The sequence below is a fragment of the Pristiophorus japonicus genome, chromosome 12 (genome assembly GCF_044704955.1).
Source record: "Pristiophorus japonicus isolate sPriJap1 chromosome 12, sPriJap1.hap1, whole genome shotgun sequence".
Taxonomy (NCBI): domain Eukaryota; kingdom Metazoa; phylum Chordata; class Chondrichthyes; family Pristiophoridae; genus Pristiophorus; species Pristiophorus japonicus.
This window is the reverse complement of record NC_091988.1, coordinates 192,322,960-192,339,496: the sequence shown is the minus strand read 5'-3', so window position 1 is coordinate 192,339,496 and position 16,537 is coordinate 192,322,960.

The window sequence follows — 16,537 nt, the reverse complement described above, 5'->3', positions numbered from 1 at the left end:
GGCACATAAGTGACTCAAGTAGCATTATCCTGACTGTATAGGGGACTTACATTTTCTGAACCCCACAAGCAGAGGATGAAGGTACAAACTAGCTCCCTTTTCTACTGGCCCTCCAATTGAGCCCACAATTACCACCGACAAGTAAAGTAGAAAAAGAGAGAGGAGCACACAAAAGATCTCCTATCTTCCCTTAAAGTCTGCTCCCCAAGACATGAACATAAGGACAAAAGAAATAGGAGCAGGAGTAGGCCATTCAGCCTGAGCCTGCTCCACCATTTAAAAGGGTCACGGCTGATCTTCGACCTCAAATCCACTTTCCTGCAATATCCCTATATCCCTCGATTCCCTTAGTAACCAAATATCTATCGATTTCATGCTTTGAATGTGCTTAACAACTGAGCCTCCACAGCTCTCTGGGGTAGAGAATTCCGAGGATTCACCACCCTCTGAGTGAAGAAATTTCTCCTCCTCTCAGTCCTACGTAGCCGACCCCTTATTCTGAGACGATGACCCCTGGTTCTAGACTCTCCAGCCAGGGGAAACATCCTCCCTGCACCTCCCCTGTCAAGAAGTGTATATGTTTCAATGAGATCACCTCTCATTCTTCTAAACTCTAGAGAATCTAGGCCTAGTTTACCTCAATGAGCAGAAATGCAAAGGTGCAACTGGAAAGGGAAGTATTCTGGGGAGAAGTGTTATTTGACCAGCATGAAGATTCTGGCCTTGGCAGGATAGTGTGTGCGTTGTGGCTCAGTAGACATTTGTTGTTTTCCCACCCACCCCGTGCAGATCTTGAATCCTCATTGTTGGCAGTAGATGTGTATCTTTACAAAAATGTCACCAGTCCGTAACAGGAAAAGATGATACGTCAACTGTCGGGAGAATTCATGCTGACTTGATCGATGCACATTTCATCTGAAATAAGATCTTGAGGGAAACGGAAAAAGACGCCACAATTAACATATCAGCAGTTATCATATGTAATGGCCATCGGTTATTGCCAAAAGCTATACCCAATGTGAATTTATATTTTAAAACCAGCGCAGAAGGGCAATTTGTGTCATTCATCCAATGTTCCTATAAAAAACAAACAGCTGCCAGGCTCATAAAATGGCAGAGCTGACACAATGGCCTATTCCCGGTTTAATGTCCCTAAACAAGAATACACTGGACAAACTAGTTTGAAACCGCAGTTTTGTAGTTAAAAAAAAAAATACAATGGTTTGTGGTAAAGGTGGTTTCTGTAATGGCTTAAATAACATTGCATCATACAGTAATATTTCATACAGCGGCATGTATTTCACACTTGTCTTGTGCGAGGGACCCTATTTGTGATATTCTGTGGGGGGGGTTTTATCCCCATGAGGTCCCGTATCCTTTCTCAGTGTGTGCACAGTCAGTTATGTTTCTGCCCCTGTGTCTCACCAGTTGTGGGACTGTTAATACGCGATCTATGATCTAATTTCATGATACAAGACTGCAAAACAAGGATAATGCATGGCACAGTGCCACTAACTGATGCTTCTTCCTCAGGGACGTTAAAGCCTTCTGCTGTCTCGCGGAATGGCTTCTGTCATCCCGCGCAAGGATCTGTCACTTGAATTTGTCAGCACCGTAGACATGATGCTGATCAGAAAGCTCTTGACCTGACTATGATGTTCCACATTTAACTGCATGTAGCCTCCAGATATTCAAGGCAGCCATTTATCTGGCTGACACAATGGTGGATGATATCCCAAATTTCTAAAGATCTTCCATAAAGCAGAAACTACAAGCTATATCTAATGCCAGCTAAACCTGTGAGAAAAGTATCGTGCAGTTCAATAAAATGCAACCTCCCCACCGACACCTGGGAGTCCCTGGCCAAAGACCGCTCCAAGTGGAGGAAGAGCATCTGGGAGGGTGCTGAGCACCTCGAGTCTCGTCGCCGAGAGCATGCAGAAAACAAGCGCAGACAGCGGAAGGAGCGTGCGGCAAACCAGTTCCACCTCCCCTTTCCTGCAACGACTCTCTGTCCTGTAATGTGGACTGTTCAGTCACCTGAGAACTCACTTTTAGAGTGGAAGCAAGTCTTCCTCGATTTCGAGGGACTGCCTATGATGATGATGATGATGACGAAGTCAATCCCTGTGTTAATTAACGCCATAGTTTCCCACGTTACAACAGGGACTACACTCCAAAAGTACTTCATTGGCTGTAAAGCGCTTTGACATGTCCGGTGGACGTGAAAGGTGTTATGTAAAATGCATCTTTCTTTCTAGATTTAATGTGGATTGAGTTGTAACTCCCATGTCAGTCGAGCCACAGTCGATGTAGATAAAACTCAGCCCCTACAACAGTGCCAGTAACCTGCATAACAGAATGAGTTCTTGCTAAGTGCTAGTTCAATTGTCATGCAAGCGTGAGTGAACATTGACCATTATAGTGTGCAAGGTGTTCTGCACCTCTTGCATGCCTTGCTTCACAGAATTCTGTGTGTCCTACTTCCATGTCTCAATAGTATGAAAATACTTCTTTTTTTTACCCTAAAAGTTGGTTGGCACGATGACTACTTTCAGCCCGTGAATGAATAATAACTGGAGCCTGCATGTGCTTTCTTCCTTTGTGGCGGTACGTCAGGCTCTAGTGAGTCTCTATATAGTGGCAATTCACTATTCACCACCTTCAGACTCAGACGCAAGAATGCCAGCACTGATCCAAGGTTGACACAGTTTATAAATGGCTGATCTGGAACACTACATCAACTAATCTGCGAGAGACGGTTACAAATGCATGGTTTGACCTCAGATATTTCCTTGGATACAACACGGATAGTTATTCCTGAAAGTGGTCTGAGCATTGTAACTTTCAGGGACTGGAATGTCAGGACTGCACAATATCTAACTTGCATACCCTAGGGGCCCAAGTTTCGGGCCGCGCCTAGAACAGCGCAGCCCCGACCTGGATGCCTGTTTTTTGCGCCACAAAGTGCGTCTAAAAAAACTTACCTATTCTCCGGCTCCCTGCAGGTCCTCTGGAGCTGGGCGCGGCGCAGCACGAGCTGTAGGGGGCGGAGCCAGGTCCCTGCGCTGAAAACAGTGCCGGGACCTCTGCACAGGCGCGCTACAGTGGGCGCGCATGTGCAGTCGCTCCAGGTGCCCAAAACTGTGTGGGAGGGGCCCGAAGCACGCAGCCCCTAGCCCTGGCCGAATTGCCTCACTGGGACTGCGTGGATAAGGCTGCCTCCCACGCCCAGCTCCTGCTTCCTCCCAACCGGACCTGACCTGACTCAACTCCCGCTCCCCTCCCCCGGGATCGGACCCAACCCCCTCCCCCCCTGACCTCCGCTCTACCCCCCCCACCCCCCAACCCAACCTCTGCTCTCCCCCCCCAACCTCCGCTCCCCCCCCCACGACCTCCGCTCCCCGCTCCCCCCCAACCTCCGCGCCCCCCCGACCCGACCTCCGCTCCCCCCCGACCTCCGCTCCCCGCCCCCCCCGACCTCCACTTCCCCCCCCCACCTCTGCGACCCCCCCCGACCTCCGCTACTCACTTCGACCTCCGCTGCCCCCCCCGAACTCCGCTACTCCCCCACTTCGACCTCCGCTCGCCCCGACCTCCGCGACCGCCCCCCACCGTGATCCCCCCCGACCTCCGTGACCACACCCCCCCCCGACCTCTGTGACCCCCCGCGGACCCGCGACCTGACGCCACCTACCTGTAAATCCGGTGCTGGGGGCGGGCCCAGCACGAAGTCTTGGGCCCAGCCGGGCCTGGCCCGTTCAGCCTCCTTCTCCCTTCTCTCCCTCCCTCCCTTCTCTCCCTCCCTCCCTTCTCCTCCCCCCCTCCCCTCTCCTCCCCCTCCCCTCTCCTCTCCCCCCTTCTCCTCTCCCCACTCTCCGCCCTTCTCCCCCCCTCCCCCTGCCCCCCCCGTCCCGTCCCCCCTCTCTCCCTCCACCCCCCTCCTCCCCCCCTCCACCATCCCCCTCCTCTCCTCCCCCCTCCACCCCCCTCCAACCCCCTCCTCCACCCCCTCCCCCTCCTCCACCCCCTCCCCTCGCTGTCAGAAACACAGACACTGACAGACAGAGAGTGAGAGACACACACACACAGACAGACAGAGAGATAGAGACACTGACAGAGACACACTGGGGGGGGGGGGGGAGGGGGGGAGGGGGGGGGGCTGTCCCAGCACGCTGTTGGAGGACTCCCGGTGCTGCAGTCGGTAAGTAGAAAATGTTTTATTTATTAATCATTTTTTTTGATTGATTTATTGGTTGATTTATTGGTGTATTTATCATTTATTATTGATGATGGCTCTTTATTTGTAAAACTGAAGTGTTTAATGTTTGTAAACTTCCCTTTAAACCCCCCCCACCCACCATTCCCTCCACCTGATTTGTAACCTACGTCTGATTTTCTAAGTGTAGACAAGGTTTTTCTGAGCGTACAAAAATCTACACTTGCTCCATTCTAAGTTAGCTTGGAGTATGTTTTCACTGCCTAAACTTTCAAAACGGGCGTAAGTGGCCGGACACGCCCCCTTTTGGGAAAAAAATCTGTTCCAAACTGAAACTGTTCTAACTGACTGGAACTGGAGCAAACTAAATGCCGAGAATTGCAATTTCTAAGATACTCCATTCTAAACCAGTTGCTCCAAAAAAACAGGAGCCACTCAGGCCAAAACTTGGCCCCAATGAGTGTAACAATTGTATCTTCCTGTCATCTGAGCTAGGTATTGGTGCTTCCTCAATTCCTCCAAAGGCAGACTAAGCAAACATTTGGTTAAACAAGACCTGATGCAATTCATTAAAGCTGCTTTGTTTCACAGCGTGTGAGCATGTTATGATTATTTCAATGAGTGCAATTTATCTTGGCATAATAATACAAAATAACGAACACGCTATGCTTCCACACATCAGCAGGTCGTCTTGTTTGACTCAAACAAAATAGCTACTCTGTCCTGCTTTCTAACCTTCTCCCAGTCTTTGTTGGGACTGGCTTCCTGACAGCTTTTTTGTATCAAAAAACTTGATTCTCTCTGTGTTTTATCTTCCCCTGATCATAGTCAGAAAGGGATCAGACCATCCATCACAATCTGTGTTCTTTGATTGCTGAGGCAGGCTAACACATTATAGTTGACTTGAATGGTACTCTGTTATGCTGCCTAAAATATAATTTTAAAAATCTCTGCTAAAGTTCATGGAGCTTAAATCCAGATGAGATCGAATCATGATAAGAAGTGCTCCTCCTCCGTGAGTTTATGACAAGAAGGTCCCATTGTATCTTGTTTTTAACATTCTTTCTTCAAACTGTCAGTAGCTTGAATGTTTAAAGTGCCAGGAGCAATTTGGGGGATACTTACAGCAAATGTCAGCAAGAGTACAACACTGATCTCCTCCTACACTACACCAACAAGGTGGGGTCTCAATTCAAAGCTCAAAACAGCCGCCCTTTATTACTGTGACATGCCTGTTTCCTGCCTTCTCTCTGCACAATCTCTGAGCAGATTTCCTGAATTGAAGCCAATCGTAGCGTAAGCTGTGGCCTTTTCTCTTTGCTGAGAGCTTGATCGACTAGCAACAAGATTGAGAGATGACCCCGTACCATTTCCTGCAAGACCCTGAAACCCTTCCTTGGCACATAATGCCATTTAGGTTTGAAGAGAGTGCTCTCCAGTAACCTCATTTTCTGTTTCACAACTAGCTTTATTTTTATATTTGTTTCAGCCAGTAAAATATCACACCTGGACTGGCAGCTTTGGAATGCATGAAAATAAATAAGTCGCAGCAATTGACAGAAACAGGGCAATTTTCAAGGAGAACTAAATTATTAGCAGAAATTAGTATTATACTGAGGGAGTGGGTGTCTGCAGAATTACAAATGGTCGGCATGTGTTATAACAAGACAGTGCAGAACCATTGATTAGTGTTGTACTGAAAGAGACTGCAGTGCTATGACTATTGGTTAATGTTCTAACTGAAAGTGACTGCTGGACTATAACTATTAATTAATATTGTGCTTAGAGAGAGATGATAGAACTATAACCACTAGCTAATATTGCACCGAGGCTACAGTATTATAAACACTGGTTAGTGCTGTATTGAGGAGATTGCAGTTTTATAACAACTAGTTAATGTTATACTGAGAAAGACTGGGCTAATATAACCATTGATAAAGCTGTACCGAGAGACCACAGAACCAAAACTAATTGCTACTACTGCCAAGAGAGAACCTAGAGCAGCATAACCAGCTGGTGACCAGGATTATTAACCAGTTCTGATGAAGGGTCACAGAGCCAAAACGTTAACTGTTTCTCTCTCCACAGATTCTGCCTGTTGAGATGTCCAGCGTTTTCTGTTTGTAGTTCAGATTCCAGCATCCGCAGAATTTTGCTTTTGTTCTATTAACCATCTACTTCGACATTCTGTCATGCAATTTAACAGTATGTCTCATACCATGCCAACTCATGACATTAGAATTCTGTACCACACTATACTATAATGTGAGAATTATATGGGTATTATTTTTCTGACCTTACTCGACCAGCTCTGTTGGGCGGGCCACATTTTTCGCATGCCCGACACAAGACGCCCAAAGCAAGCGCTCTACTCGGAACTCCTACACGGCAGGTGATCCCCAGGTGGGCAGAGGAAACGTTTCAAGGACACCCTCAAAGCCTCCTTGATAAAGTGCAACATCCCCACCGACACCTGGGAGACCCTGACCAAAGACCGCCCTCAGTGGAGGAAGAGCATCCGGGAGGGCGTTGAGCACCTCGAGTCTCGTCGCCGAGAGCACGCAGAAAACAAACGCAGGCAGCGGAAGGAGTGTGCGGCAAACCAGACTCCCCACTCACCCTTTGCTTCAACCACTGTCTGTCCCACCTGTGACAGAGACTGTAATTCCCATATTGGACTGTACAGCCACCTGAGAACTCACTTTTAGAGGGACTTTGAGGGACTGCCTATGACGATGATGATTATTTTTCTGATATGACTGCGCTTTGATTTTCAGATGGTCTGCACAAATGTGAGGCAAGTACGCAATGAAATATTCCCATTAGAAATTTTAGACATTGGGTTAAAACTGGGTGAGTGGTCACTTACCCGTTGGAAAACCATCAAGAACTCAGCCTTCCAATTTTTAACCTGTTCTCCCTCACAGCTGGCAAGGATACCATGCTTTGACAATGCGCAAGAGTTTTAAGGACATTCGCTGGGCATCTCCGCCCGTGACGGCCCTTCTCTCGGGGATGTGTTGGATCGACAGTTCCCAAATGCAGGTTTAGGTTCGGGTGTGTGTGCACATCGTACGCACCCAGAGAGGCCGCAATTTACGGCCCAATGTAAAAATACCGTGAAGTCTGTCACGGGATATTTTCCCATTTCACAACACTGACGTTTCCATCTATTAGTAAACGATTCACAAAATAAATTTTAAGGACCGTCTTAGTAATTATGGAATAGTTACAGCACAGTAGGAGGTCATTTGGCTCGTCGGGCCGGGGCCAGAACTTCAGCTCGTCGCAACCCCCTGCCCTTTCCCTGCAGCGCTGCAATTTTTTTTCCTTCGGGTGCTTATCCAATTCCCTTTTGAAAGCTACGGTTGAATCTGCATCCACCACACTTTCAGGCAGTGCATTCCAGATCCTAACCACTCGCTGCGTAAAAAAGTTTTTCCTCGTGTAACCTTTGGTTCTTCTGCCAATCACCTTATAGGAGGAAAGAGAGGCAGAGCGGTTCAGGGAGGGAGTTCCAGATCTTGGGGCCGAGGCAGCTGAAGGCACAGCCACCAATGGTGGAGCGATTAAAATCAGAGATGCTCAAGACCAGGAAGACCCTGTTGACTGATGGACCAGCTGCATTCATCTGCTGAGCACCTCAGAATCCTGGTTGTAAGTCCCTGGTTGGACATCCAGCAGACTGCTGGATCAGGAGGGGAAAAGTGATAACTTTTCCTTCCTGTTTTTTACAAGCAAATCATTTCTTCTGTAGTGATGGTTCCTTAATTTAAACAAAACTGGTGATAAAATATTAAAAACATGTCAACAAAGTTCATGTTACTCTAGTTGCAGCTGTAGATGACCATGGCAAGAGGACAGGTTTATTTCAAGAATTGGTGACAACACAAAAAATCAGGGAGAAATACTAGTTAAGTTAAAAGTGTGCCGTTGCCTGATGCACGGAGACAGTTTCCAGCAATGGATAGAAGGTATGCAGCCATAGCCATTCCTCCTCGAAATTATGCATGACCCCCATGCTCAGCAGATTCATAGATTTAAAAGAGGGTGAAAAGAGGAAGCCAGACATTTGCCAGCCTTCCGGCCAGCAACACTTCCAGTGCCTTTCATTGCCTGGATGTCCTGTCCAAAAAGGGAAGGGTCACAGAATCATGGCATTGTTACAGCACGGAAGGAGGCCATTTTTCCCATCAAGCCTGTGCTGGTTCTCTGCAGGAGCACCTCAGCTGGTCCCACTCCCTCTCCCCACCCCCCCTCCCCCTCCCCCGCCCGCCCCATCATTCCCCGTAACTCTGCAAATTGCTTTCAATCAGGTACTTATACAATTCCCTCTTGAAAGCCACGATGGAGTCTGCCTCCACCACCCTTTCAGGCCGTGCATTCCAGATCCCAACCACTCACTGCGTAAAAAAGTTTTTTCTTATGTCGCCTTTGGTTCTTTTGCCAATCACCTTAAATCTGTGACCTCTGACCCTTGTCCAGCAAAAGGTGCTGTATCTGGTGGTATTGGAGAAATAAGCATCACTAAGTTTCCCACATTACAACAGTGATTACACTTCAAAAGTACTTCATTGGCTGTCAAGTGATTTGATGTGCGGTGGTCTTGAAAGGCGCTACATAAATGCAAGTCTTTCTAAGATGATATCCAACACTTGGGCAACATGCCCAAGGATCCTCTTGCGGAAGGTGCTGGAAATCACTGTCCTGAGCTTCCCTTCATTGTTGGGGAATGAACACAATGCTGACTGCACAATAAATTGTCAGAAAGGCCTCGAACAATACTGCAATGGGACTGTTAGCAGAGATTACATGCTGAAGCCTCCAAAGTGGGACTTGAACCCATAACCTTCTGACTCCAAGTGAAAAGCACTGCCTCCGAGCCAAGGCCTGCACCTGCACTGAGGAGGGTGCCAAAGTCCTGGAGAGGAACCACATTGCAACCGGGTCATAGTTTGGGATTTAATTTTTTTCAGCAGCCACAGTGTTTGCCATCCCACATCTAAATGGGCGCTTCCGGAATTTTCAGAGATTCTTTCAAGGGTTGGCAGTTTAAAAACTTCAAGATGTGTACATGGCTGAACAAGGTTCATAATCTGGGCAGATCAAGGCGTAAAGGCTCAGCTTTGGGTGCAAAAATGCGCTCGAAGTTACGCTGGTTAGGTTACAGTGCGACTTCCCAATCAAAATAATTTGTGTGTAATCTTCCAGGGACTGGCACAATCAGGCATTGTAGTAGAATGTAATTGTTTGTTTATTTATTATTCATTGATGTTGAGTGATAACCTGGACCAGTTTGATTAATACAGCTGAAAATGTGTTTATCACAAAAAATAAGCAATTTTATTGAGTTCCCAGTCCTCCACCTGTGAACAAACTGATTTAAAATCACTGAAAACGACTTAGAAAAACTGTACTGGACTGTACTAGTGTACACAAGTCAGTTTATAAGTAAATTGAATATTTTCTTATATATGATAAAGCTTTTAAAACGTCCCTACTAGTGCCTGTGTGCCGAAGAAAATTAGCGCAATTTGAAGATCTGCCCGAACCAGTGCCATCGCCAGAATGGCGCAGTGTTGATCTGGGGGCGGGGTCGGGGCCTGATCCGGGTGCATTGAATCCTGAACCTATTTTTTAAAAATTCGAACGCAAGCGGCTTTGGGCGTAACTCACGTTTAAAATTCCCCGATCTTTTGCCCGATTTGAGCTGATCCTACTGGAGCAAACGAACGGTAACTCCACCCCCTCTTATTGAAATATGTCATTACCTACTAATGCCTTGCAAATTCTTCCTTTAAATCCCAAATTCACAGATTAACGCCTGTATTTGGGCTATTCCTAGATACCGTCATTGTAATCTGAAGCAGAGATTAATATATTTAAGCACTTCATTTCCATCCTATTTTGATATACAGCATTCTTAATGTGAAAGTGTAATAAAAATAACTGACAAATATAACATAGACTAAATATTGCCTTCCTGAAATAAACATTCATGCACACTTCCATTTAGCTATTAATAAGCTGGTTGATTTATAACCATTCAGATGCAGCAAAATTAACCTATACTCTTCTACACATAAAACAGAAGCGATCCATTAAAAGTTATCTGGGAAATGATAAAGGCGAGAATCTATGAATCACAGCCCAGTGTCTCCTAGCACAGTGTAGGGCTGCAGGGGGAGTGTCTGGGAGTACAATCGGGTCACGGTGGATGAGCAGGTGGGACATAAGGGTAAACATTTCACAAAATAAATCATTTTTCTTGTTTTGTTGCTAATGATTTTAAGTTGCCGTTTGTTATCCAAACCTCTATTGCACAATAGGACACAGTCGGAGAGACCTTGTCACTAATCACAGATTGTCATATTGCCTCTCAGTGATTCATGAGATCTTTCCCAGAGCATTAGCCGGTACCTGCTGTGCTTGATAACGCCACTTTGTTTGTGTAAGCCAAAGAGATTTTTTTTCTTCTTCTCGCCGACCACTTCTCAGCTACTTCCTGTTTCAGCATGTGCTTTCTCCTATCTGCCCAGCAATCAGGGACTAAGGGTCCTTGCATTGAATCAGAGGAAGGCCGGGTAATTAACTGGATCCTTCAGAAGTCTACACTGGGCCAGAAGCTGCCAACAGCCAGCCTGTGATAGGTCAGTCCCTACCCTCTGCTCATTTCCATTTCACTCAATGCACCCACAACAATCAAGAATTCCTATTGTGTCGGTGACAAAGAGGCCACAGATTAACCTCTTGATTGCTGATATTTGCGAGATTTATTTTTTTCCCCTGGTAACTGCATGTTCTTGACCAACATTAAATACAGCCTGGCTTCCTGAGAGATGAACCTCAGCACGTTATCTGGTTACTCTGTGTCCTCTTGGCTGTAAATGTACAAAAGGCCAGAGGCTCAAGATCATGGGGCCTCTTATCTTCCAGAACTGGTCGCCGACCAGGTTAAAAATCTACCCCACTGCACGGGGGATGTAAAAGAAGAAAGACTTGCATGTATATCGCCCTTTTTAAGACCTGAAGACATTCCAAAGCGCTTTACAGCCAATGAAGTACTTTTGAAGTGTTGTCACTGTTGTAATGTAGGAAACACAGCAGCCAATTTGTGCACAGCAAGCTCCCACAAACAGCAATGTAATAATGACCAGGTATTTGTTTTAGTGATTTTGGTTGAAGGAATAAATATTGATCAGGCCACTGGGGGAGAACTCCCCTACTTTTCTTCACAATAATGCCAGGGGATTTTTACATCCACCTGATAGGGCACATGAGACCTCGGTTTAATGTCTCATCCAAAAGATGGCAGTGCAGCACTCACTGGTAGAATGTCAGCCTAGATTATGTGCTCAAGTCTCTGGAGTGGGGCTTGAACCCATGACTTTCTGACTCAGAGGTAAGAGTGTTACCCACTGAGCCACAGCTGACACATAAAATGTAATGTGGTCCTTGTGTATGGAGAAAGAGTCAGACTGAACATTGTGAGCTCAAAGTAAAGTGTGAACTTAGTCTTTTATTGCAGGTCTCCAGAGTGCCTCTCCAATCTGTGAAGCCTTCTTAAATACCTGTGCTCCCAAGGGATTATGGGATCCCTTGGGACTCCAGCGGATGAGCCCTCTGGTGGCTGTACAGAGTAAATACAAGTCCACATAGAGAACAACATTCCCCACCAAAGTCAATAGTGTAACTATTTACAATGTGAGTTGATCTGGGGCCCTTCTTGCCCTGGTTGATCGTCTCAGTGTGAAAGCTGGTGTTGTTGAATCATTTGTTGGGCCCTCGCTGGGCTGCTGTGCAGCTGGCCTTGCTGGGCTGCCTGGTGTGTTGGGCCCTGCAGGGCTGCTGTGGATGATGGGTTCTGCTTCGTAGTCAACCGTGGTGCCGGTTTCCACTGGTGTGTGTGTTGGGGGATCAAAAAAGGTAGGGTCCAAGGTGGGTTGCTCAGGATAGTCCGTGAATCTGAGTTTGATTTGGTCCAAGTGTTTCCGGTGAATGAGTCCATTTGAAAGTTTGACCCAAAACACCCTGCACCCCTCTTTGGCCACGACAGTGCCGGGAAGCCACTTGGGACCTTGTCCATAATTTAATACAAATACAGGATCATTGATTTCAATCTCGCGTGACACATTTACACTATGATGGTATGCACTTTGTTGAAGCCGCCTGCTTTCTACCTGTTCATGTAGATCAGGGTGAACTAACGAGAGCCTTGTCTTAAGTGCTCTTTTCATGAGCAGTTCAGCAGGTGGGATCCTGGTGAGTGAGTGTGGTTTCGTGCGGTAGCTAAGCAGGACTCGGGAAAGGCGAGTCTGCAGTGAGCCTTCAGTTACCCTCTTCAAGCTTGCTTGATGGTTTGCACTGCTCTCTCTGCCTGACCATTGGACGCTGGTTTAAACGGGGCAGATGTGACATGTTTGATCCTGTTACAGGTCATGAATTCTTTGAACTCAGCACTGGTAAAACATGGCCCGTTGTCGCTCACCAGGACATCAGGTAAGCTGTGTGTGGCAAACATGGCCCGCAGGCTTTCAGTGGTGGCAGCGGACCTGCTAGCTGACATTATCTCACATTCAATCCACTTGGAGTACGCGTCTACAACCACAAGGAACATTTTACCCAAGAACGGGCCTGCATAGTCGACGTGTACCCTAGACCATGGTTTGGAGGGCCAAGACCATAAACTTAGCGGCGCCTCCCTGGGTACATTGCTTTACTGCGAGCATGTATTACATCTGTGAACGCAGGACTCTAAGTCCGCATCGATACCGGGCCACCACACGTGGAATCTGGCTATCGCTTTCATCATTACGATGCCTGGGTGGATACTGTGGAGGTCATTGATGAAGGTGTCTCTGCCCTTCTTGGGGACCACTACTCGATTGCCCCACAAAAGGCAGTCTGCCTGTATAGACATTTCATCTTTGCGCCACTGGAACAGCTTTATCTCTTCCTGCATTTCCACTGGGACACTGGACCAGCTCCCGCGAAGCACACAGCTTTTGACGAGAGATAATAAGGGGTCCTGGCTTGTCCAGGTTTTGATCTGCCGGGCAGTGACGGGTGATTGCTCACTCTCAAATGCTTCCATAACCATGGCTAGATCTGTGGGCTGCGCCATTTCCACTTCTGTGGTGGGCAATGGCAGCCTACTGAGAGCATCGGCGCAGTTTTCTGTGCCTGGCTATGGCGGATGGTGTAGTTGTATGCGGACAACGTGAGTGCCCATCTCTGGATGCGGGCCGATGCATTGGTATTCATCCCTTTACTCTTGGAAAACAGGGATATAAGTGGCATATGGTCAGTTTACAATTCGAATTTTAGCGCAAACAGGTATTGATGCATTTTCGTTACCCCATAGACACACGCTAATGCTTCTTTTTCAATCATGCAGCAGGCTCTCTCAGCTTTAGACAGACTCCTGGATGCATAAGCAACCAGTTGCAGTTTTCCTAAATCATTAGCTTGTTGCAATACACACCAGACGCCATATGACGATGCATCACATGCTAGTACCAAACGCTTACATGGATCATGCAACACAAGCCATTTGTTTGAGCATAACAATTTTCTCGCTTTTACAAAGGCATTTTCTTGGCTTTTGCCCCAAACCCATTCGCCCCCTTTTCGTAGTAAGACATGTAGTGGTTCTAGCAGGGTGCTGAGACCCAGAGAGAAGTTACCAAAGTAGTTCAAAAGTACCAGAAACTACCACAGCTCTGTCACGTTCTGTGGTCTCGGTGCATTCTTGATTGCCTCCATCATCGCATTTGTGGGTCAGATGCCGTCCACTGTAATCCTCCTTTCCAGGAACTCCACTTCAGGCGCCAGGAAAACGCACTTCGAGCGTTTTAACCTGAGCCCTACGCGGTTGAGTCGACTAAGAACCTCCTCCAGGTTCTGCAGGTGCTTGACTGTGTTCTGACCTGTGACCAAGATGTCGTCCTGGAAGAGCACAGTGTGTAGGGCCGACTTCAGTAAACTTTCCATGTTTCACTGGAATATCACCGCCACTGATCGGATTCCAAACGGGCATCTATTATAAACAAAAAGACCTTTGTGCGTGTTGATGCAGGTGAGGGCCTTTGATGATTCCTCCAGTTCCTGCATCATGTAGGCTGAAGTCAGATCCAGCTTTGTGAACGTCTTTCCTCCCACCAGCGTTGCAAAGAGGTCGTCGGCTTTTGGTAGTATGTATTGGTCCTGCAGGGAGAAACGATTGATAGTTACTTTGTAATCACCACAGATTCTGACGGTGCCGTCTCCCTTGAGGACTGGGACAATAGGACTGGCCCACTCGCTGAACTCAATCGATGAAATGATGCCCTCTTGTTGCGGCCGGTTTCGCTCGATCTCTACCCTTTCTCTCAATGTACCGTATTGCTCTCACCTTGTGATGGATGGGTCGCGCCCCTGGAATTAGGTGGATCTGCACTTTTGCTCCTTGGAATTTCCTGATGCCTGGTTCAAACAGCGAAGGAAATTTGTTTAAGACCTGGGCACACGAAGTGTCGTCAGCGGGCGATAGCGAGTTCCAGCTTATCTTTCCTAGCCAGCTCCTGCCGAGCAGCGTGGGACCATCGCCCGGTACCACCCAGAATGGTAGCTTGTGCACCGCTCCATTGTAGGAGACCTTTACGGTAGCACTGCCGATTACAGGAATCAGTTTTTTTGTGTAAGTTCTTAGTCTCGTGCGAACTGGAGTTAAGACTGGCCTTGAGGCCTTGTTGCACCAACACCTTTCGAAAGTCTTTTTGTCCATGATGGGCTGGCTCGCGCCCTTGTCCAGCTCCATTGGCACCAGGAGTCCATTTAGTTCAACATTCAGCATTATCGGGGGACAATTCGTGGTGAATGTGTGCACCCCATGTACCTCTGCCTCCTCTATCTGAGGCTCTGGTTCATAGTGATCCTCCATGGATCTGTCCTCCTCTGCAACGTGGTGGTTTGCATGTTTAACAGGCTTTGCAGCTCCCCTGCACATCGTTGGAGGTGTCCCATTGTTCCGCAGCCCTTGCAAACGTATCCTTTGAATCGGCATGAATGGAAACGATGATCACCCCTGCAGCGCCAACAAGGCGTTAATGGCCTTGCATTGAGCACCCTTGATGGTGGACTCTGGGACATCTGCGGACGTGTAGCTGCAGGTATGTGTGACCTACCCTGTACATTACGATTCGAAAACAACATCACTTTGTTCACAGTACTTGTAGCAGCACTTGTGTGCTGAGAGATTTGCTTCATATTGTCACTGGTGGCAATGAACGCCTGGGCTATCGCTATGGCCTGACTCAAGGTTGGGGTCTCTACAGCCAAAAGTTTGCGAAGTATGGTTTCGTGGCCTATGCCAAGTACGAAAAAGTCTCTGAGCATGTGCTCCAAATGTCTTTCAAATTCGCAATGTCCTGCAAAGCGTCTCAGCTCGGCGACATAACTCGCCACTTCCTGGCCTTCAGACCTTTTGTAGGTGTAGAACCGGTACCTCGCCATCAGAACGCTTTCCTTCGGGTTCAAATGCTCTCGGACCAGTGTACACAAATCATCGTACGATTTCTCCGTGGGTTTCGCTGGAGTGAGCAGATTCTTCATGAGGCCATACGTTGGTGCCCCACAGACGGTGAGGAGGATCGCTGTATGTTTGGCAGCGCTCTCTTCCCCATCTAGCTCATTGGCCATGAAGTATTGGTCGAGTCGCTCCACAAAAGTTTCCCAATCATCTCTCTCCGAAAATTTCTCCAGGATGCCCACTGTTCTCTGCATCTTTGGGTTCGCTATCTGTGTCGCATCACCAGTTGTTGTGTATGGAGAAAGAATCAGACTGAACACTCAAAATAAAGTGTGACCGTAGTCTTTTATTGCAGGTCTCCAGTGCCTTTCCAACCTGTGAAGCCTCCTTAAATACCTGTGCTCCCAAGGGATTTTGGGATCCCTTGGGACTCCGTGGAATGAGCCCTCTGGTGGCTGTACAGAGTAAATACATATATAACAGTCCTAACTACAGCTCTCGAGATGGCAAACTGGCAAGTGCTATCAGTGCCAGAAGAATATAACAGAAACGTGCATGGGGCATTAAATGGACATAGTTATTTTGGCCCCGATTTTGAGTTGGTTTCGCTGATACAGACCATTTAAACCTTACTTAATAAAGGGTAATTGCGATCCCACTGTATTGTGTAGGTGGGATTCTATTCAGACAAGTCCAATCTTCGAGGCAGTGTGTGACTCATCATCAGGTGCAGCTTGTTTTCCCAAAAACTCTGTACTCTTCAGTCTTCACCCAGCTAATATTTTGTTATTCAAGTCAAAGAGTGAACA